The 25295-nt window shown below is 34.6% G+C and overlaps 1 long non-coding RNA gene across 1 annotated transcript; it reads left to right on the top strand.

The window, feature by feature from the left end:
• Positions 1-445: 445 nt before the first annotated feature.
• Positions 446-24052, top strand: LOC148947587 (uncharacterized). Its single transcript, XR_016142298.1, has 4 exons — positions 446-549; positions 13819-14060; positions 20102-20187; positions 24017-24052. It is a non-coding gene; the product is annotated as an uncharacterized LOC148947587 (long non-coding RNA).
• The last annotated feature ends 1243 nt before the right edge of the window (positions 24053-25295 follow it).

Raw genomic sequence — 25295 nt, 5'->3', positions numbered from 1 at the left:
GAAATTGACTTATTTAATTGTACAACGTCACTTGAGACTAATTAACATGTCTTTCACGCCCAAAATTTATCCGGACACAGTCAATAAAAGTTTAGAGACAGACATTTTTTTAAAAGTTTTTTAAAGTTCTAGAAATTAATTATTTAATGATGATAAAAATTTATAAATAATGTATATAACTGACTTTGAGTCAGAGAAGACGACATATTTTTTTATAGTAGAGGTTTTGCTTGAATTTCCTTAAGAGCCTCAATTATAGCTTTTATTTCAGCAGTCAGGATGGAAGATCCATTTAGTAGCTTTCTACAACTATTCAAAGAGTACAAAATATGGACAACATTTGGCTGAAAATGATATATATTCTGGTGCTCAGTGGACATATTCACGGAACAGAAAGTTTGAAACCCTGTCTTGTGTATTGTCTTCATCATCAACCAATTGTTATCCTGCCGGCCATCTTAAGCAGTGACAAGGAGTTGGAGGCAGTTGGAGCAAGGTATTTTAAGGTCCCTGAATAGGGACCTTAAAATTCCCAATCTGTTGAACTTGGTAGAGTATTTTATATAGGCTAATTAGTTAAATGATTTGCCCCCCCTGTGATGGAGTAGTCTTCTTTTAGATTCATTTTTGGTAAATAGCCTAGGCTATTTGCCAAATCCTAGCCTATTATTGAGTTAAAAAAAAAGTGAATACACCATTTGATGCCTTTAATAGAAAATACCTTGCGCCAACTCCTTGTCACTACTTAAGATGGACGACAAGATTAGTGACAAGGAGTTGGTGCAAGGTATTATCAGGGACCTGATAATTCCCTGTCTATTGAACTTGGTCGATTATTTTATATTGGCCAATTAGTTAAATGATTTGTCCTCTCCTGTGATGGAGTAGTTTTCTTTTAGATTCATTGGGACTATTTGTAATTGCCTCCATGGGATACCACTAGGTGGCTAAATTGACAGTGTATGTAGCCTAAATACAAATATTTTAATTGACGAACCAGTAGGCCTATAGCCTATTAAGCCTAGTTGTCCAGCTGGACATAAGAAAACATTTTTTACTCCATAATATGCAGAATAATCCTAGTTAACGCATTATACAGGGGGAGAGCCTTTATATTCACTATTCTCATTTTTTCTAAGAAATCCATGAATTTCTTAGGATGTGTATATTCATAGAATATATACCCTCACCCCCTAATGGGCAAATATATAGGCCTACCTCGAATGGCATCCCCAAACCAAATAGGCCTATACATTCATTTGCGTCACTAATGAACTTTACTTCCATATTAGCCATAGCCTATGGTTTTTGTCTGTTTCCAATCATCATGGTTGTTTCCCAGACAGTGCACCCTACCCCCCCCCCCCCATGGTCTGAGGAATAGGACCTAGGGGCGTCAGAAAAATTTGAATTTCTAAGGGGTTGCGTATTGGGGATGTTTTTTCACTAATCTATGTTCTAAAATTTTACATCTTGTGACAGAAAACACTTAAAAGTGAAATCCTGAACTTAGATCTTACATATATTGTAATCTTATTTAAACATTTTTCATAATTCTGCTCTGATCAGTGGTCTGAGAACAATGATGAGTAGATCATCAAAGTTCTCTCATCATTGTTCTATATGGCAAAATCATTAACATCAGTCAGCTGTTAGATCTTAGAACAAAGATGAGTTATAAAACAAAAATCTTTGCAGAAAGATGTAAGATCTTAGTGCTAAAAAATGGGCTTATTCATAGAATATATACCCCCACCCCCGTATATGCAAATATAAAACTAGACTTTCATCCTCAATCTAAAACTAAAAAAAATGGTAATCACAAATGGACTTGACTCGTATCTTAGACATCTGGTGGATGTTTGTTTCCAGTCATCTTGGTTGTTCTCCATACAGTCCACCCTATCCCCCCCCGGGACCAAGATAAAGACAGATTGGCCTAAGACAAAGTCTAGATAAGCTATTGTTTACCAAACTACTCATATCTTTGAAAGTGGTTATTTTAGGAGCATTTGAATTTCAAACGAAACTCCAAGGCCCAACCCACCCTGAAAGTAGTGTCTAGCGAGTCGACAGTTTTAACCTACTTATGATCTCTTATTTACTAGTAAGTTCTCTACGTTACTAACAAATTGTAAGTTTCTATCCTTTTTTTGTTGTTTTTAAATTGATATCAACTGTATTTAAATTGACTTTTAAGTGATTTCAAAATTATTCTAAAAATGTTTTGAAGTTGGAAATAATGAATTTCAAATTTGCCTGTGATACTCTGGGCCTCTATCAAAGCTGTGTGCAAATTTTTGTTAAAATATATCAAATTTTTCAAAATATCAGACACATTCATGGAGATCAACTTCTGAATAATAACCTTTAATCAACCAGAAGGGCAAAATGGAAATACATACAGTCCCTTTTTAGGTTTACATGTATGACCATTCCATTACATAAAGAGACATGCTAAGAAAACAATTCTTCTTTCATAAAATGCAAATTAATCCTAGTTAACTTACTTTCCAGGGGAGGGACCTTTAACCTCACTATTTCCCTTGTTTCTTGAAAATTGTTTATTAAACAAACACCTAAGGGCTGTCTAGCTAATCTAACCTTAACCTAGGATTTGTCAATATGTATAGATTATTTGAAAACAGATAAATGCTGTCAAATCTGTTTATTTTTCAAAATTTTGTTAAAGAAATTGTACAACACTGAAAGAAGTAACGATAAAAATTCTCCCCCTACAAAATATGTCAACTAGAATTATTTTAAGAAATATGATTTTTTTTTCTTAACATGCCTCCTTGCGTAATGGAATGGTCATACATATACACCCATTTTAATTTAGCCTAGTTTTAAAGCACAGTGAGCCATATGTGCAGTTCTGGGATGTTGACATGCTACTCAATATCCCTATATAGTAACTAGAGCATTCTACATTTATGAATAAAACAGCTGTCTCAAAATTTAGAGTAGATGTTTCAACATTGAATAGGCTTGGGAGGAGGGCTACTTGCACTCTAATGTCTTTTGACTTTTAAAAAGAGCACTATAACTTTTAATTTCTAATCAAATTAGCTCTGTTAAAAGTTTCAATTGTATTTCTAGCTGGTCAATTTGCAGGTCTTTGAAGCCTTATAAATTTGGATTGAGTGAAGTTGTAGTAAAGCTAAAAATAGTTTTCTTGTTCTTCAGTTAAGCAGAAGACCTGCTTTGCAAGGTTTCACTTTCATAACACAAAGATTTTTAAATGTTGTCAAAGGTCCCTGCTCTCTAAAGAGAGTAGGGATTGAGGTAGGTACATCAAAATACCCTTCTGGGACATACTTGAGTCTGTAGACCCATTCCTGAAGGTTTCATTTTCCTAACCTAACTGCTTATATAAATAACCTACTTGCTTATTTTGTTCTTAGAAGTAAATTATTTTACTTTACCCCCTCATGATGTGCAAATATAGAGCACAAATTATATAGATTATAGTCAATCAATTCTCCTGCAATCTGTTGCAGTTAATATTGCTTCTTTGTTTGCTATTAAATCAATTCAAATAAACATCAGCCTAACTTGGGCAAAATTTCTAAGACTTTCAAAATCTGCAGAAATAGGCCTACTTAAAAGGTAAATTATGGTTTTGAATTTGATGATAAAAAGTCCATCTAGAATTATTCAATAATCAGTAAGTTTTGTAGAATTTCAGATAGGAAATGGGACCTTCTGGATCCAGGGACCTTGCAAACATGAAAAAGCATACATTTGTAAGTATTAGATCACTACAAGAACAAAGCAGATGATTTAATCATCAACAAAGAAAGATTAACAAAAATTTACCCCCTGTTTTGTCAACATTCTTGATCTACATTACATACCATATTACCTTTCAGGGGATATATGATCACATGTGCTTTTGTTGTTTACTCTGGACAAATATCAAACTTTTCTTTTTGCTATTAGTTTTCCCCCCTTAACCTGCCTTGCTTGTTCTGCTTCTATTCCTAACTCTTTATTTTCCTCTTGTGTTGCTATTTAGCCTATTGTACAAAGCTTATTTTAATAATTTTCCATACAATTTGTAGTCTTACAAAAAAAATAATCCCAATATTGTCCCTCTCCCAGATTGTTGACATCATCTCTTAAATACTTCTTCCTTGTATAATTTTTTATTTATTTATTTATACATTCTACTCGTTTTCTTTTTTTAATCTTTTTGTTTCTAAATCTTTTAATTTTGTAATAATCTTTACATTTTAAATCTTATTTAATTTTTTAATCTTTCTTAATCTATTAAGTACATACAGGACAATTTGGTTTCATTTTTGGGTGTCACAAGATGTGTTGCCAGCCAGGTGTGTTTGAGGGCTAAAATGGGTGGGTGGCTCTGACAGTGTAAGCTCTGCAATTTAAACGCATTCAGTAGTGGCACCCAGATGTATGACTAGTCTTCACTAGCTATTACCTGGACAGTTTAAAGTTGAGGCCATGGCACAACTGCAACTTAGGATGAGTGTGCCAGGTGGTAGAGGGTGACAAGTAGCAGTTTGCAATTGTTTGCCATAACTTAGTGTTCACACCTAAGAGACCCTGCTGAATGATACTGGTTCATCCCACAGTGTATTCCATGACTTGCTGCTCCAATCATGGTTAACACCAATCTTGAATCTGTCAACTGATCTGGCTGACGTGGTAGATTTGCCAAGTGAGTTCCACTGAGGAACAACACAATCAGTGAAGAAGTTGAATTTTTCATGCTTTCTTCTAAATTTTTGATGCAATTTTATGGTGTTTCTTCATGTTTTGGTGTATTCACCACAATCAAAAATGGGTTTAATGGTGTCACTGGCCATCATCTTAAATGCAAGGATGACATCTCTCTTTCCACAGGGTAGGCAGGTCAAGCTTTACTAGTCAAAACTCATTAGAGATTTATTGTTTGACCAAAGGGAGCTTTTTTGCTCTACACTGGATCTTCTGAAGTTTCTCCATGTCACACTTAAGATGCAGGTTGGCAACCATCATGCCAAATTGAAGATGGGGACAAAATAGGGCTGCGTAAAGCTTGTTTATAACTTTTGGTTGGTGTTTTGTCAGAAAATTTTTGATCAATTCAGGGTTGTGATTGGCCTTGGCTGCTTGGTTCCTTCAGTGACTAAGAAATTTAAACTTATTGTCACTTTAAATAAAAAAAAAAGAATTTTAGAAAGCTTTTTTTAAAGAAATTTTCCAAGTAAAATAAAGAGCCAAGTTACAACAGAGACAATCTGCTACAAAGCAAAATAACATTTCCTGCATAAAACACACATTAATATATATCAATGTATTAAAGGAAACACAATGCAAGCATAGATTACAACAAATAATGAAACATACTAGAAATCTTTATCAATGAATAAAAGACCTGAAATGACCAGAAATTGCAATAAATAGTTTAAAATCAACAGAGTTAAATTAAACTTAAAATTAACAGAGATTACCACAAACAATTATAGGCCTAACAAAATTTTTAAATCAAAATGTTCAAAAACTTCAAAAAACAATTTTTATATTTTAAACATTATCTGTTATTTAATTAATTATTTAGTGATATTGTTTAATATTTTTATTTTCTTTTTTTCTTTTTTTTTTATATATGACAAATTAAAAAAAAATGCTTTAAATTAAACAATAATTTAGCAGACTTAGGGGGTGTTAGCCCTTGGCCTGTTTTTGGTAATATATGTTTTTTTTAGCCTTAATTGATTATTTATCATAATTTTTGGTCATTTTGAGTTTGAATTTTTCTTTGATAATGATATCTGTTTGTTTTGATTTTGAATTATTGCTTGAGTCTCTTTCTGCTTGACTTTTGTTTACATAGCCCTTCACTTTTTGCAGAAAAATTTGACTTTTTTGAAATCCCTATAGAAATAAAATAACTTTTGACTTTTAGAAAGGGCACTAGAACTCAATTTCCAGTTGAATGAGCCCTTTTTGAAGTTTATACATCGACCCCTTGTATATGAAGTGTCACTGAAAAAAATGGATTGGGGGGGGGGGCGAGCTATCCTCCAATCACTTTTGACTCTTAAATAGTGAATTACAACTTTCATGTTTCAATCAAATGAGCTCTCTGAAGTGTATATGAGCATCCGTTCCAGAACAGCCATAATTGCCCCCAGGGCATAATTTACAATGCCTGTCCCCAGAACCTGGGACACTGTGTTGACACCACAGTTTTGTCATCTTAATTTTAAACTAATTTTAGCACAATCGCACTCTCAAACACTCTAGCTTATGCATAGTTGAAACAAGTTGGGGGGGGGCTATATTCCGTTTTAAAAATAAAAATTTAATTAACACTTTAAATGTACAAAAAACATAGCCCGTTTGGAATTTTATAAAATCATCCCGAGAAAAACCATAAGTGCCCCCAGGGTATAACTTGCAATGCCTGCCCCTGGATCTTGGGGCTGTGTTGACACCAAAGTTTTGTTATCTGAACTTAGAACTATTTTAACAAAATTTGTATCTCTAAACTTTTATCTTATGCATTTTGGGGAAAACAGGGCATTGAAGTGAGGGGGTAGCTGCCTTCTGATCTCTTTTAACTATTAAAAAGTGAACTGGAACTTTTAATGTCCAATCAAATGAGCCCTCTCTGAAGTTTATAAATTTTTCCTACTATAACAGCCATATTTGCCCCCAGGGCTTAACTTAAAATTCCTGCCCCGGGCCCTGGGGGGTTGTGTTGAAACTGTAATTTTTGTTATATGAACTTTGAACTATTTTCAACAAAATGGCTATCTCAATTTTTTTTATCAAAAGCATTATGGAAAAAAGGGCATGGGGAGGGGGATTAGTTACCCTCCAATATCTTTTGACTTAAAAAATGAACTAAAACTCAATTTTCAATCAATAAAACCCTCTGTAGTTTCTACAAGCATTACTTCCATAAGAATCATATATACCCCTAGGGCATAACTTGCAACACCTGCCCCGGGGCTTTGGGGGTTGTGAACACTGGAGTTTTTGTTATGTGATCATAGAACTATTTTAACAAGAGGGCTATCTCAAATTTTTATTGTTTGCATTTGGGGAGGGGGGGTGGGGGGCTTGGTGCTCTCTGATCACTTTTGATTCTTAAAAAGGGCATTAGAACTCCTGATTTGCAATCAAATAAGCCCCCTCCAAAGTTAATGCAACGACCCCTTCCATATGAAATGCCTTTGAAAAAAAAATATTGGAGCCATATGGCCTTTACTTTTGTCTCTTAAAAAGTGACTTACAACTTTCAAAATTCAATCAATTGAGCCCTCTATGAAGTTTATACAAGCACCCCTTACCTAAGAACTTAATGTGCCCCTAGGGCCCTGGTGTATGTGTTGACATAATTTTTTTTTTATCTAACATTTGAATTATTTTTAACAAATTGTCTATCTCAAAATTTTATCTGATGCAATTGGAGAAAAAGGGGGGAGGGGGCTAATCGCTCTCCAATCTCTTGAATCTAAAAAAGTGAACTAGAACTTTTAATTTCCTATCAAATGAGCCGTCTGAAGTTTTTGTGAGCATCACTTCTATAAGAACAATATTTGCCCCCAGGGCATAACTTACAACTTCTGCCTCTGGACCCCGGGGGCTTATGTCGACCTCGAAGTTTTGATATATGATCTATGAACTATTTTTAACAAAATGGCTACCTAAAAATTTTTATCGGTGGTATGGGGGGGACCGGCCGTGTGGGAGGGGGGCTAGTTGCCCTCCAATCACTTCTGACTCTTAAAATGGCGCTAAAACTCCATTTTCAATCAAATAAGCCCCCTTTGAAGTTTATATGACGACCCTTTCTATATGAAGTGCCTCTGAGAAAAAAATAAATGGAGTATGGGGGGCTGTGTACCCTCCAATCACTTTTGATTCTTAAAAAGTGAATTACAACTTTCAATGTCAAATCAAATGAACCCTCTGAAGTTTATACGAGCATCCCTTCCATAACAACCATAATCGTCCCCAGGGCGTAACTTACAACGCGCCTGCCCCCGGGTCCTAGGGGGTTGTGTTGACACCAGAGTTTTTGTAATCTGAACTTTAAACTATTTTTAACAAAATGTCTCCCTCAAAATTTTATCTGATGCATTTGGCGAAGGGGGGGGGCCAGTTGCCCTCTGGTCACTTTTGACTTGTAAAAAGTGAACTAAAACTTTCAATTTCCAATCAAATGAGGTTTCTTAATGTTCAATGGGTTTATTAACAAATGAAAAGAATAAATCACACATAATCAAAATACTCAGTCCATTCACGCCGAGAACCAAAAACATCAAACCTTTTTAAGAACCATGGTGGCCGGAATTTAACCCCCCCCCCCTCCCGGAAAATACCTCCCTGTGGAAAATAAACCTTTCCAAATTTGAGAATTTTATTTGAGTTTTATTTTTTTAATTTCCATTGGGGAAAGGAGTTTTGGTACTTGTGTACATGTCTAGTTTCTTCTTTTTTTTTATTGGGTATTGGTGCTGCCCAGGTTTTTGCATTTATTTGCTTGTTTTGGCCCCCTTTTTCTTTTTTAGTGCCCCTTTTAATTCTTTTTTACCATATATTTATTTTATTTGTTTTAGTTTGACCAGTTTTATCTTTTAAACTTTTTAATTTAAATTTTGCAGTTAGATTATTGACTGACGAATCAGGATTACTTATGTTCTGATGCAACAACAGTGGTGGATCCAGGGGAGGGCCGAGGGGGGTGCCCCCCATAATATAGTCTAAAGTAGTTTTTTTTGATTAAAAAACGAACTTTTGGTTTAATTTAAATTGCTCCACCAAACTTGTTTTGGTTTAAACAGATTTGTCACCCCCCCCCCCCCAAAAAAAAATCCTGGATCCGCAACTGTATAACACTGAGGTTTTTTCTGGTGGAGGTAGTAACTCTGTGAATGTTAATCCTGATTTCTTTGCAAAGAAACAAGTCAAACAGAATAAGAAAGCTATCATTTTCAAATGTAGCAAATTATCCGCGTCCAAATCTAAATAATTGACTTCAATAATTTTCATACGAGTGCTTTCTGCTAAGATTTTTTTTTAAACACAAGGAAATGACATTGTTAACTTTCTTGATTTGCTAATCTATTGCAGTTAAAGTAAAAGCTTTAACTGTTAAAGTATAGCTTTAACACTCCTACAAGCAAGGATGCTGAATTCTATGAGAGATTAAAGCATTAAATGGGTGTTCAAGTTTAATAAAAAAAAATCGATTCAAAAATGGACTCGTCTTTCTTCTCAACCTCCCTTAAGAGACTACTTCATGAAAAAGTATAAGTTATTAAAGGTGTGTCACTATTATGCTTGTTTAGCTCTTTACTAGGTTTCAGGTATTGCTAGAATTATAATAAAGTGGGCTGATGCTAAATATACTTAGAAATAATTAACATTCGTATTTCTAGGTAGAAGAAACAGAAAGTATAGATTTACAAGGACATACATTCAAGAGCAAATATATAGGTCTGTTCCTTCGAAAGCTCTGTTTCATGTGCATGAAAAGGATTTTGATGTTTCAATCGTTTAAGTAAGCTGATTGGTACTTCATATTTTTGTCAAAGTGATTTGCATTGCCACACGAGCTACGCATTTGGTATATTTCCAAATAGCGTTGCCAAAATCAGAAAACCTAATATGTTTTGATAGAGCTGTTGATGAGTCGGCTATTTTATACTTGTGGATTAATGCTGAATTTTGGGTCCAAGGGGAGGGTGTAAATGAAGTAAATATTTTGTAAATTTGAAATATACTGGATGGAATTTATGTTTATCGGTTTGTGAGAAGATCTTCCGAGATGGCCCTGTGTATGGACAATGTGGTATTGTTTTTGAATTAAATAATTCAGTGGGGATTATTTTGTTGAAACTGGGTGATGTTTTTTTTTTCGGATATAATATTTATATTAAACTTCACATTTTTTTTAATTTTTTGAAATAAGAACATAAATGTTTTTATTTTTATAAAGACCAATTTTTAGACCAACATAAACACGTTTTTTACCAGGCTTTCACAAAGAACGTCCTAGATGGACAGACAGGGTGAGATCTGAATTACCCCAATTAAAGAGAAGAACCTCGGATTTTTCCGAGTTAAATTCCAACCCCAATTTAGACTATTCACTTGCAATTATGCTGAAGTTTCCTTAGATAGGATGTATTAATCTTACATCATCTGAATAACAGACAGGTGTTATGTTTGTTGCTGCCTCAATGTGTTTTGATTGAGCGTCTAAGGCACCATTGTTAAAAAGAGTAGGTGATGTGATAGGACCTTGACGTGTTCCTTTATAAACAAAAACAAAATCATCCAGATCATTGGGTAGGCTACTGGGACAAGAGAGCCTATTTCTTGGAGCACGTGCTACATTTGATTAATTGGGAAATGATAACTTAAATAGACTTGTAGTTTTAATGCATACTTTCAGCCGCGAATATAGGTTTCTCAAGGTGCGAATAACAGAGGGGTAAACGTTTCTTTTTGCCGTATTAAGGAGCGTGGCTCCGTGTACCAATGAGCCAAATGTACGCCTAACATCACTAAGCTGCAACACTTAGGGCATCGACACACCCTATTTTATTCTGAAAACCAAACTGGTATGGTGGAATGCTATATTTCTCCTTTAACCTATCAACGAAAAGCAGTTCAAAGAGTGTAGTTGAGATTGTTATAGGCCTAAATGTTGAACTCTGAACGTTAGATTTACCTTTCTTGGGGATAGGAGTGAGATCACCATTGCAAAATGACGATGGTAATGTAAAGTAAAGAAAAAATATCTACAAGAGCAATCCTATTTGTGACATGAGAAAAGGGGTTCCATGGATAACATGTGGTGCGCTAATATTATCTATACCAAACTAAGCTTTCCGTTTCAGTTTGGAGACTGCCGTTATTGTGGCTGGCATCGCAACAACAGTGAGACTCTGGATAAACAGATTCAAATTCATCAAGTTTGGATTCGTATTTATACTCTAAAGTTGGATTTGGTGGGGTGAATTCATTTGAAAAATGTGTTTCCTACTCAGATAGGGGGTATTAGAAGCCTTGGGAGTATTTGAGGATGTGGTATCCTCTTTTTTGTATCCTCTATTCAAGAGGATACAAAATCTCATGGGCGACTTGCAGTATCAATACTGAAATCATGGAGAAAACAGAACAATCAGATTATTCAGTAGTGGCGACATGCTGCACTGAGTCATCTCTTGCACATCTCTTGGGTGAACAGCTAGATAAATGTATACCTAGGGGTATATCTGCCCCAATAGCTATAACAGCGTGATTCCAAGAATATGTTATGAAAATAGAATAATGACAATTATAAAGACAGAGAAAAAGATTATCTGAAAGTACTACTTTGGCTTACGTTCTAAACTAGTTTGCCAAATCAGAGAGCAGATAGTTCCAACTTTACTCAAATTTAAATTGTATTCCTCTATAAATTATTATTGTTTTATTTTACTGTCGTGTTATATTGTCCATTGTCAGTTTAATATACATACGCTAATATTTATTTCTTAAAATCCTAAATATTTTTTGATTTCTTAAAGTTAAAAAAATGAAAACATAAAAAAGAATTTTTTCAGTAAAGTACCAATTATTTTCTGGCTTTTAGAAAGCATATGGGTTTAGAACCCTACTCATATTAATTTCTGTTTTTTTTGTTGTTTTTTTTAGGTTTAATTTATTTATTGATACTAATTTGTGGTAGGTGTATTGTTGGTAGATTATATGATTCTATTTTTGTTCCTTTTTGGTTTAATTGAGTTCTTTTTCCATATATTTTTTTAAAAAAAACTTATTTCGTGGAAATTTTTTTTAAATTAATTTTTGTTCGTTTTATATTGACATAGTCTTTTTCAGTGAAAATAAAAAAGACTAAGCCTCTTCTAAAGTTAAACAACTATGCCTTCCATAAAAGCCATAAATACCCCCTGGGCATAACTTACAACCCTAGCCCCTAATCTAGGGGTTTGTTTTAACCCCAAAAGCCTTGTTATATGATATGAAGTCTACTTTGACTCTTAAAAAGGGCACAGGCGTGTCTGATTACCAATCCAATGAGTCCTCTCTGAAGTTTATATGACCACACTTTCTATAAAAACCTTATATGTCCCTAGACTATAACTTACAACCCTTGCCCTGAGGACGGGGGGGGGGTTTCTATCCTCAACAACATAATTTTCACACTTTTCTAATACGTTGAACAAAATGGTTATCTCAAATTTTGATTGGAAGTGTGTGGGGAAATAATGGGCGGGGGGGAGGCTTTTGCCCTCTAATCACTTTTCACTAATAAAAAGGACACTAGTCCTCTCAATTTCCAATCGAATGAGCCCTTCTTGAAGCTTCTATGACAAAACTTTCTATATGAATCTCATATGCCCCAAGGGAATAACTTCTGACACTTGTCCTGAGGGCTGTGGGGGGGGGTTTGTCATCCAGTCGCTTTTGACAAAATTTTGAGTTATTGTGGTCGGGGAAATGGTGGGCTTGCGAGGGGAGTTAGTTGCCCTCCAATCACTTTCGACTATTAAAAAGGGCACTAGGCCTTTAAACTTCCAATCGAATGAGCCCTTTTTGAAGCTTCTACGACAAAACTTTTTGTTTAAAAAAAAAACTTCATGCCCCCAGGACATAACTTACAACCCGTTCTTTGGGGCTTGTCATCCTCAAAAACCTAATTTCCAGACCTTTAAACTACGTTGAACTTAATGGTTATCTCAAAATTTTGAATAGATGTATTTGGGGAAATGGTGCGCATGAGAGGGTGTTAGTTGCCCTTCAATCACTTTCGACTATTAATAAGGGCACTAGCACTTTTAATTTCTAATTGAATGAGCCTTTTTGAAATTTCTATAACGACGCTTTATATAAAATCCTTATATGCTCCGAGGGTATAACTTAACACTCTTACCCTGAGGGATGTGGGGGTTGTCATCCACAAAGACCTAATTTTCTGAATTTTCAACTATGTTGAAAAAAAAAATGGTTATCTCAAAATTTTGGATTGGATGTGTTTGGGGAAATAGTGGGTGTGAGGGGGGTTAGTTGCCCTCCAATTACTTCCTACTAATAAAAAGGGCACTAGCCCTTTAAATTTTCAATCGAATGAGCCATTTTTGAAATTTTCACGACAACCCTTTCTATTAAAACCCTTTCTATCAACTATGTTGAAAAAAAATCGCTATCTCAATATTTTGATTGGATGTGTTTGGGGAAATGGTGGGCGTGAGAAGGGGTCCCTCTGAGGGGACCCCCCTTATCATTGGGAGGCATATAAGGCAAATCTTATATTCCTTCAAGGCACAACTTACAACCCTTGTCCTGGGGGCTTTGGGTGGAGCGTCCTCCTCAAAGACATTTTTCCAGATCTTTCAACTATGTTGAACAAAATGGCTATCTCAAAATTTTAATTGGGTGTGTTTTGCCTTCCAATCACTTTTGGCTGGTAAAAAGGGAACAAGCCCTTCCAATTTTCAATTGAATGAGCCCTTTTCGAAGTTTCTAAAACAACTCCTTCGATACGAAGTGCCCTAGTGTTAAAAAAAACAACACAAAAATAAATAATAAATCGTGCCAACATTGTTCTTTACTTAGGCTAACACCTAACGTAAATACCTAGAACCATATTTATCAGTTATGGGCTATGCAACTTTTTAATCATTTTGGTTCTGAAAAAGTACTGAGAAAAAGTCATATACTCAAACTGATCATTTTATTCCAGAACTTAATAATTGAAAATTAAATTTAAATTTATTGTAGGGTGAATATTTCTATATATGGTTGTATTTATCCTTCTTCGCTAATATTACTTGTTTACAGAACTTTTCAAGCTCAAATTTCCCAATGAAGGCAATGAAATTGCATCTGCCCCCCCAACTCCAACGCCCGACGACGAAATATTAGATGAACCTTCCACAACTCCCACGCCCGCCGAAGAAATACCAGCTGAACCTTCCACAACTCCCACGGTCGCCGTAGAACTATTAGCTGAACCTTCCAGGGATTGCACCAAGTCTTCAGTTCCTTCTACCCCTCTAACTGAAGTTACATGGTTTAGAAGAGTAAGTAGGAGTCAATAGTTTTAAAACAATTTAAAACAGTAGTTTATATACAAAATCAAATAATCAAATAAAGTTCTAAATTAATACACTCAGGCTATCCTGAGTTACGCCTTTTTGATAATTCATATTGCAAAATGTTTTTTTTTATTTAGTTGATCACTCCGCTCAATATTCTCTAAAAGATTAACATGAATCACCTTCGTCGTTTTGGACACTGGAGGTCAAACATGCGGACCCTTCTCAATAGAAAATACTATATGTCAACAAAAGGCACCGTCCCACCTTAACTTCCAGCCCTTGCCTTTAGAGCTATATGTCTGTGCAGGGGGGGGGGCTGTTTTGGAAGGAGTGCTTCCAAAAAAATAGAAGAAGTGCTTCCACTCGGCATGGTCCAAAAAAAGTAGGCCAGCCCAAAACATAAGTAGATTAGAAGTAGAGATGGTTCCAAATATAAGTAGAAAATAAGTAGTTTACGCATAAATTGTTTAGAGAATTTGGATAAGAAATTAGGCTTTCTGAGGCTCACATAAGGCTTTTGTCAGATAAATTACTTTAATTGTAAGTTCGGCACAAAAATAGAAAGGGTTAATATTATATAATATTGGCTAACTATGCCAAATGCGATCAAACCAAAAGACGTTTCAAACGCTTCTGGTTGTAAAGGTTAAATTCACTTTAAAACATTGCTTCACATTTCAAATCTGAAGGGGAAATAGTCATCACCTTTAGCATTTTGAAGCTGTCGCGTTAGATTTAACCCACTTCAAATGCTTCTGAAGTGAATTGTCAACAGCTATGTGGCTGTGGCTGCCTTTTCATTTTAGTCCACACTTCGTCTGAACTGTGGTGCAAAGGGTGACACTGGCTAGCTGATTGCGATTTTCAGTCTTGTTCGATTTTAAAAAACTAAAAAGTCTTTCTACTACGACAATTCAAAATGACAAACAGAAGAGAAGTTTGAATACTTTCAAAACTTAGATTGTATGGAAAAAATAGATTGTATAAGGTGAAGCTGCAGTAGCCAAATGAAATTAATTTTGACAATTTAAAAAAATATAAAAATCGGTTAACTCTTGTTCTCAGAGAAGCAGAAGCAAAATATTATCAAAATGAATTTCGTAAATGTGATTCACCTTGGAAAACATGGAAAATAATAAATGAAAAAGTAAATAACGCTAACACAAGAAATATTCCATCCCACATCACAATTCATGAAGGAGTTAAGATAACTGATGAGAGAGGGATGGCGGAAGCATTTGCTGACCATTTTAGAAAACTTGGACATGGTCTGGTGGGTCAAATTTCTCCTGGAACATATAATCATAGAAAATATTTACCAAAAAAAGTAGATAAGACAATATTTCTATACCCTATCCTGTTCTCGGAGTACCAAAAAGCCGTTACTAGTTTGAAAAATGGATTTTTGACAAGGTGTAATGGTATATCAACTTCTCTGTTTAAAGAATTAGCTGGTGTACTTTTTCAGCCGCTTTTATATATTTTTAATTCTTGTATAAAAAATGGATTTTTCCCAGTTTGTCTTAAAGTAGCTAAAATTTTAGGCCTATTACTATTTTCATGCAATTCTTTTTGATAAGTTGGAAAATATAGGAATCCGTGGAATAGCTCTGGATTTAATGAGATCGTGTTTATCTGAAAGAAGTTTTAAAGTCCAAGTTTGTGAAGAATCGCCTCATATTTTTATGTTAGAACATATATGGGTACTGCAGGGATCTGTATTGGGGCCAATATTTTTTTGATTTATGTAAATGATCTTCCAAATTCCATGCCTTCAGGTGATGAGTTACTACTATTACTACTACCAACTCACCGCAGCATCAAGCCCCCTGAGGCCAACACCGATATGCACGCTCCTCCTCCACCCCAATCTATTCAAAGTCTCCCTTTTTACACCCGCCCACGATGTTCCCTTTTCCTTTAAATCTTTCTTTATGACGTCCTCCCACCCCACATGGGGACGACCTGCTTTCCGTTTAGCCCTAGAGGGTTGGCCGAAAAAAAATAAGAAATAAACCCCTTTTTATTTTATTTTTTCGTTTCATTTTTTTTTTTTTATTAGCATTATTATACAAGGGATATGAATTGAAGAAACTAAATTCGCTGTTCTTATATGTTGGATCATTTTCATTATCCTAGCTATCCTAGCACAACTTTTCAGTATCCTAGCTGTCCTAGCCAATTGGTTAGCGTGCTTCGCTTGAAATGCTTTGTCCATGAGGACGGGGACTCGAATCCTGGTGTTGCTGGGGGTTTGGAACATGGATCTGTGGCTTGACTTTGTAAGCTCAGCCAGAGTCAACCCGGCTCTAATTGTGGGGCTGTAAAAATCTGGGGACGGTAAACCGGACGGGTATGCGACCGCACCGGTTGGGGGCCCCCCCCTCCTTGCCCTGCTTGGTTGTATGGCTGTGAAACTGAGATCAGTACCGCCGGTTCGGACTATAAAATGTAGTACCGTATTCTTGATCTTACATTTTATGTGACCTTACATTAACCTGACCAGTATCCATACGTGAAGTAATACAACTCATTGTTTTTCAAGTAAATTTTTATTTGATTCGTCTTTTCTTTTACTAGTTCGACGCAAAAATTCAGTAATGTCAGTTTTTTAAGGTAGAAAATGTAGTTTTTTTAATTTTTTTTTTTTTGCAAATATTAGTGCCAGTTTGAAACCGGTTGAATTTGTCGTTTATTCAATGTTTTTATTCAATGTTTCTGTGATTTGTTTTAATAAGCCCTAATACACTGTAACGAGTTTTTGTATGGTAATTTGATAATTTGAATGCCGATTCGGTGCCTTCTGTAAGCGCAAAAGACATTGTTAATTAAGTACAAGCCGAAGTTGTTTCAATGCCAAAGAATGATCGTGCGCCCTGTGCATAATATTGGTCACGTTTGTGCTGCTTCCAAAATAAATGATTTTAAGACGAACTGTTTATTTTGTGTCTTAAAGTTTGTTTGTTTTTTCGTTGCAATCGCTACTGTTTTAGCGGCAGATTATTCAAATGAATGGTATGCGTAAAAATATTTTTAACTTTGTAAGAATAGCAGGCTTATTATTTTTTATTTTTTGCCGTCAAAGGATGCTTCTGTTCCCCGTTGTCAAACGCTTTGGAATAAACTGAACCAGTTTTCCAACTAAAATAGTACCACAAGAGATTAATTTTTACCATCTGAACAGCAGGTTGAAAATTAGCCATAACAATAGTAAAACACGAACTGTTTGCTTTTTGCTTAAAGTTTGTTTGTTTTTTCGTCGCGATCACTATTGTTTTACCGGCAGATTATTCCAATGAATAATATGGGTGCATAAATATTCTTAACGTTTTAAGAATGTTCTAGGTTAATTATTTAATATTTTTATTTATTTACTGTAAAATAATACTTTTGTTTAGCATTGCCAACTCTTTGAAATAAACAGTACCATTTCTCCGGCTAATAATTGTACCGCAAGAGATTATTTTGTGCCATCTGAACAGCAGGTTAAAAATTTGTTGTAAAATTAAGATAATTTTCAATAAACTAAAACTTGAACAGATATCTGAGTCAGAAAAAAATAAGAAAAAAGAAATATCGGAAAATTTGTATTGTAAAAATTTTTCCAAAAAAAAAAATGTACCGAAAACGGTAAAATTACACCGTTTTATGAATGCTGCTTCTGTTAAAAGAATGATTACTTTATACGAATGTGATAGCTAACTAGTTTAATAAGTTGTAAAATAATCGTTTGGAAAGGGAATAAGAAACGCTACTTCGGCAATATATTGAGTAATTTCTAAACCGAAGAATTTTATACGTTTCTTAACAATAGGCTCCTCTGAAGATTCGGGGCTATCCCTTCCTCATCGCCACCTCTATCTCATAGGCGCAAAATTTTCGGGGGGTGTTCATTCGATCACAAAGTGAGAGTTTTTAACCTTTTTTTTACAAGTCAAAAGTGATTGAAGACAATCATAGCTGTTCTTTTTTATTTCTATATAGTTTATATTTTTATGGAAATAATAAGTAATAATCAATAAACACATCAAAGATCATATAAGTAAAAAACCACAAATAAAGTCTAATATTTGCTGTGCAAAATCAATGGAGTTAAAAATCCTTATAATCACCTGAACTACACTCTGTTTTAAGGTCATACAATATCATCTCCCCCTACTTTCGATAAATAAAAGATTTATTTAACCTAGATTTAATACACTTTCAAGCTTGTTTTGACTAAGGACCTAATGAAAAATCGAAAGAATTGCAAGTTCCAGGGCTATTGCTACGTAATATTATTTATGTGTCTTTTAAATTCCGACAAAAAAGATGTTTTTTGTTTTAATTTTCCCGTCTCTGTTCATTTTTAGCTATTTTTGTTGAAAAACTATCATTTGAATAAAATTAAAAGGAGAGAAATCTGTCAGAAAAAAGGGATACGAATTATTGGGGGTTCCTACCCTTCAGTGCTCCTTGTCACTTTGATCTAGAAAATTTCACTAGAAAATCCATCAAAATGTATCTATAAATATACATTATGAATCTTCGACCAGTTTCAACTCTCCGTAAAAAAAAAAAAAAAAAAAAAAATAATAATCTGCATTAGAACATATGTGGCAAACAACGTAACGGAAATTGTGTGCAAATATTCTCAAAAAATTTTATTTTTAATTATTAGCAATAATGTATCCAGTATTTCGTTTTGCGTTTCATTTATTCATTGATAGTGATTTTTGTTTGTTTAAGTTTTGAATCATGATTTGACTTTATTTCTGATCATTTTTCGTAAAATACAGTTTTTTATTTTAATTGAAAAACTTTTTTAGACAATTTTAATTTAGTTTCTGTTCGCATTTTATTTACATTTTATTTTGGTAGGTTTATATTTTTTTTTCCTGCATAAAAAACCAAATTAGTTATATAGTTCGCATCTAATGTGTTTATGGTAATTTTTCAGGAAATGTGCTGTTAATTAATTTTAAGACATAACAATCATATCGTTTAATGAATGCGTCGAATCTTGTTTTCCTACCTACGCCAAGTACTTTATTAGTCACTAGATCTAAAGCAGCGCTCCCTCTGAGGCTCTGACTTTTAAGACTATCGAAATCTTGCTTCGCAGACTCGTTGACAGTTGGCACCGTTCCAATGGACAACTGTGTTCTTTTCTGGGATAATCCTCATTTCAAATGAGCATGGTATTTTATGGATATAAAAATCATTATTTGTTATGTCTTATTTTTGTTGTAAAATCATATAGATTAAGATCCCCTCTGAATATTGGCCTTCAGCACATGATTTGGGCTATTTTGTTAAGAACGCACTAAATACGGAACTCCTTCATGTTGGGGAGTAAAAAACACTTTTGTCGTATTTAAACCTTCGCCCCTCCCCCACCCCCCGTCGCGTAAAATTTGGGGTTTGGTCATCTGCTCACCGTATTCGGAATTTCAATGGTAAAAAATAAAATGCAAAAATTCTTATTTTATCCAGTGTGAAAGTGTTGTTTGATTTATTTATTTGTTTATGAATGTGGAAAATGTGGAAAAATAAACTTAGTTTTCGAGGAGGAAACCTCAAACATAGTAATAGATTATTGTCTACTTTCCTACAATTTCCTGCTTTTTCAATTTTTTCGTTTTTTTTTTCAATTTTTCCTAAATGAATAACGGATAATTTTACAAATTTCTCCTGTTTTTTTGAATATGTTCGCATTTTATTATTTTAGAAAAAAAAAACTAAATGACTATTTTACTAAATTATACAGCTCAGAACCTTTTTTTTTTTTTTTTTGTGCGTCTTCCATTTTGTCACATTTCTTGTGCCCATAGTAAAATTATTTTACATAGTGGGGAATTTATTTTGTGGACTGATTTAATGTTTAAGCATTTAGAGACTTATCTTTGCACGATTAATAACAAAAATTTACTAATAACCAAACAGTAATAATGGCAATTATTAAAATATTATATTGTTATAATGCATTACTTCTTTAATAATACTAGGGATTAATACTGACTATTTTTGTCCTTCTTTTACAGAGAGTCTGAAGTACAGAAGCCGTACTCAAATGTCCCTAAAGGCTTTCCGCCAAAGAAGACAGCTGATAGTGACGTGAAACCAAAAGGTTTTTTATTTATTTTTCTTCTTGGCTAAGAAAAGTAGAATTAGATTTTTTTTTTTTTTACTTCCTACTGCTAAACGAACACTTAATTGTATGTATACACATAAATATGGGTTTTTCGAAAACGGCACAATAATTATTCCTGAAAAATTGTATACTTTCAGGTTTGAAAAATTTCGATTGTGAAAAAATTGATCAAGATAGGTCGCGACTTTTGGAAAATTCGTTTCTCCCTCCCAAACACCCTTAATATATTTTTCAGAAATCGTCTGCTGACTGAAAATTAGAGACCCAACCACCGAAAACAGCTGTCAACATCAAATTTGACAGTTGATAACCATGGTGAGTGAATGTTGAACCCTTGCACTATTATTATTATTAGCCTTCCTTACGAAAAAAATCCTGCGCATATACGGCTCTTGACAAGTAAATACATACTGCAAAGGTGTTTAGGATTTAGTAGGTAGAAGCTACTACTACTTCTACTACTAAAAACTTGGTGCAGCACCAAGACACATGAGCTCAATACATCTGCGCATGCTCCTCCTCCATTCCAATCTATTAGTAGCTTCTCTCTTTACACACTCCCAAGAAGTTCCAGTTCACTTTAAATCCCTTCTTATGACCTTTTCCGTCCAATTTGGGGGCAACGTGCATTTGTTTGACCCTAGATGGATGACCCAAAAGGAAGATCCTTGAGACTCTGTCATCCTCCATCTGTAAGACATGTCCTATCCATTTGAACCTTTCTCGCTTCATAGCCCCTAGAAAGTGGTATAAAACCAAATTTTTTGTACAGCTGACTGTTTGAAATATGTCCAGTCAATTGGGTAGCCAAAACTACCGGTAGACAATGGTTTTGATTTTTACATCTAATAAAGTAAAATGAAATCAAATTTAAAATAATAAAATGAGAGATTAAAAAATATTTTTCATTTCACTGAGCGAAGTTCGGTCCCCTCGTACTTTCCTTTAAATCGAAAAAATTCCTTTTCATATTCGGGAAAAGTCGTTTTTAAATGTTTGTTTTCTTTAATTTATCCTTTTTAGCTGTGTATCTATTTGTGAAATTTCTGTTTTATACATATTGAATCTTTCATATTCCTGAAAAGTTTGAATTCTTCCATATGGAAAATTTGCTTCTGCAATATATCTCTGTATTATGGCAGTTAACACACTATTTGACATATTGTTTATCATCAGTTATGCATTAAATGATTATTGACAAAAAAAAAACGCAAAATCTTAGAAAAGAAAAAGAAGGTTCGAACGAGGAAAAAATTTTAACTACTGAATGGCTGAAAAATTTTTACTCTCTGGAATTTTCTTTTCTATGATTGTTTCTTTTTCGTCTATCTTGTCTAGTTAGTGTAATATTAGAACTTATATACGTCAAATGGTTATTTGTCTTCTAGTTTCAAGTCAAGTGAGTTAGTCTACACATCAGACGTCCATCAATATGAAATTTAGTTTGTTAATGAAAAACATTACAGATTGAATGGAAGAATAATCTTATGTACAGAATCCAAAATGAAAATCGGTTATTACAGTAATAAGTCAACAATTTTGCTAATCAGCATTTTAGCCCTACTTTAGAATTTACATTGATCGAAATAGGATCTTTTGACACCCAACACACCAAAAACATGTGGTTATGCCATCTTATTGATGCGTCATTAAATTCTACGAATCATGCTGACTTGCATCAACTGACTGAAGTTGAAGACTGATGTTCTCCAAAGAAAAAAATTGCTTGAAATTAGATTACAGAATTTAGATTAGATTACATCTTAGCTTTATGGGCATTCAGGCGTGTCTTGTATGAAGGAAACCGCATGTACTCTATGAATCAAAATGTTGTCTGAAGGAAACCGTAGCTATTATACGATCTAAGCCTCTTCAGATGTTTTTGTAAGGTGATGCGATGCGTCGCTTCGGCATCGGCTAATCCTCTTAACGATAGAAGGTCCATCAACAAATGCTATCATCAAAAGCTGTCGAGAGCTCAGGGTTTGGCTATGAAGTTTGACTGAAAAGACATTGAAATTTATTTTCTTATTGTCGGCGAGTTGGTCAATCAAAACAACACCAAAAGGAACTCCCGAAGCGGCAAAATCCCTCAAATGATAAGTCCTTTGAGTGGACTTTTAGCTGTTTTTGAGCATCTATGCTAGTATGCTAGAACGTTTTAAGGGACTGCCCTTTCCTGAACTTTAAAAAGACAACTCTTTACGTAGTTAATCAAAAAGGGAAACTCGATCTTTCTGCCGATGTAAGTTTCATTGAAACTAAATATCTCTGTCTCTGGTATTAAATTGGGGGAATTTGAATGGTTTTCTGAGATTTACGGGGAGTTGCAGTTTTGCAGTTTTGAAGTTTCAGCTTGCAGTTTTGTGTTGTTTGTTTGCATCTCTTGTCCAAGCTCCGCAGAGAATGGCAAGATAACCCAATCAACTTTAAATAGATTGCCCACACTTTCTCTCTCGTCTATAATTGACGAGAGGGGATAATTCTTTGAGGTATCGTGTGGGCTTAAGACGTCAGACGGTAAGAATTATTATTTGCTTATATTACTCCTACTAATTTCTTTTTTTTTTACTTTGAAGTAGCATTTCTGTTTCATCGTTTCCTCATCTATTGCACTTGAGGAAGCTATTTACATTTCATACGATCGAATCTCTTGTTTTCATTATACTTGGAGTAAGGTATACTCCAAGTAAGGTATGCTTCTTTTGTTCAATAAATTTATTTTTTACGCAAATAGATATATCAAAACGATTGACATTTTCTGCTGATTTCAATATATAAACTTTATTAAATTATTGTTACCGATCAAAGGCAACAAGCCTGAGAAAATTTTCCTCATTTTCGATAAAAGAGGGAAACAACCCCCTGAAAGTCAAGTGATCTCAATGAAAGTAACTTTGTCAGATTCAGCGTATCAGAAATCCTTATTGTCTAGGTTTCAAGCTCCTATTTGCAAAATTTCGGAGTTTTTACCGGAAGAAAGATCACCGTTGCGTGTTTATTTGTTTGTTGTTTGTTTAGTTTCCCCAGAGGTGATTTTATAGACCCTGTGGTCCTAGAATATCGAGAGAGGGCTCACTCGAACAGAATTTAAAAGTTGTAGTGCCCTTTTTAAGTGACCAAAAAATTTATATAGCATAAGAATTGATTCTATAACATAAGCATACTTAGCTCCTATATAGCGTTATCGATTCTATAACATTTGATTATACCGCATAAAAATGAGATAGGGGCATTCCCCTTTATATACGGAATAGTGTATATTCGTTTAAGTGCTATTTAAGTTTTACTGTAAAGAGAATAAGGAGGTGGCATCCCACTCACACACGAAATAATTTCTGTTCGCCTTAATTCTCAATATGACACATGAAGCTCACATGGAAAAATCTTGTTTGTCATTATTGAATTAGTATTAAAGGTTGAACTTTTTTTTTCCTCTAATACTGTCTTTTAAATCAAGTTTTAGGAATAAGGGAGCCAGAAATTACGAGATATAGTGAAAAACATCCTGTTGGTTTTTCGGTTTAAAATTTGAAATTTAGCTAGTTATGTTACAATTTTTAAGTTTGAGATTTTCTATGTTTTTTCGTTTTATTTCTTTCTCTTTGATACAGTTATATTTTTTTTTCTTGATTATCTCCCTTTTCGGTGCAAATTTGCTTTTTGCTCTCTCTTTTTACTACTTAAAGTTTTTTTTTTTCCTATTCCATTGAGTCCGAGTAAAATTAACAAAAGAAAAGATCAGCCTGTGTGTTTCCTAAATTGGTATTTGTTATATTTTTTTTTTTTTTCTAATCTCTTCTAGCCAAAGAAGTTGTAGCCGGTGAAGATCTCTGGTGGTTGTTTCTGACTTTAATAATCCAAAGCCAAGTTCATCAGGTTTTGTTGCAGTGGGGGCTGGAACTACCAGGAGTCGATCTCCGCGAAATATCAAACCATCAGTCAAAGTCAAAGCATTGCCGAAGTTCAAATCAACAGTACGTATGAAACCTATATCTTTAGGAATCTCCTGACCGCTTTTCGCTTCTTCCATCAAGTCTCTTTCTGTCAGGCAGAACTTGTGGGGTTTGTTATTCCGTTCACTAATATTAAGAAGGCTGATTTTCTTTTACATAACAGTCTTTACATTAACCTCCTCCCAAAGAATTCCGGTTAATTTTTAGAAGAGTTGAAAAATTCAGTAGCTGAAAGATAGATACACCATTTGATTTGCCCCATGAGTAACGAGATGCTACTTGTCTATCCTTCCGCTAAAAAGTAGGTAGTGGATACTGACCACTGGTGGATCCAGGGGGTCTGGGTCCCCGAGATTTTTTCTGCCCTTATTCCTTGTTTGTTTGTTTTTCTTCAGTTTTTGACTTTTTAAAATTAATTTATCAATTTGATCGAGAGTAGCGAGTAAGTCTTTCTGCTAAAAAATGAATAGTGGGGACCACTGGCGGATCCAGGGTGAGCCCGGGCCTTCGGCAATCTGTCATCCTTCATCCGCAAAACGTGCCCTAACCACCTCAACCTATCTTTCATTATAGCCCTAGAGAGCTGTATTGAACCACATTTTTCGTATAGCCTATTGTTTGAAATACCGTCAATCAGTCGGTGTGTTTGGGGAAATAATGGGGTTGGGGGGGGGGGGCTAGGGGCCGTCCATTCACTTTCGCCAATTAAAAAGGGCATGAGCCCTTTGAATTTCCAATCGAATGAGCTTTTTTTGAAGTTTCTGCAACAACGCCGTCTTTCAAAAACCTTATTTTTCCCCAAAGCGTAACTTAAAACCCTTGCCCTGAGGGCTGTGGGGGAGTGTCCTCCTCAAAAATATGTTTTCTATCTGGAAAGTTATAGTGCCTTTTCTGGATGCAAAAGTGATCAGAAGGCAGCTCCCCCCCCCCCCTGCTCAAGCCCTATTGTCTCCAAATTTATGTGATGATAATTTTGATAGTAATTTTTTTCAAAATAATACATAGATCATACAAAAATACTTCGAAGGTTTACACGACCCCCAGAGATTGGGAACAGGGGTTGTAAGTTGTACACCGGGGCTTATAAGTTTTTTTTATAGAAGAGGGGGTCACATGAACGTTCGAGGT

The sequence above is a fragment of the Artemia sp. Qi Xiang Cuo genome, chromosome 10 (genome assembly GCF_049724085.1).
Source record: "Artemia sp. Qi Xiang Cuo chromosome 10, ASM4972408v1, whole genome shotgun sequence".
NCBI lineage: Eukaryota > Metazoa > Arthropoda > Branchiopoda > Anostraca > Artemiidae > Artemia > Artemia sp. Qi Xiang Cuo.
The sequence above is the reverse complement of the archived record's forward strand: the minus strand, read 5'-3'. Positions and strand labels throughout refer to the sequence as shown.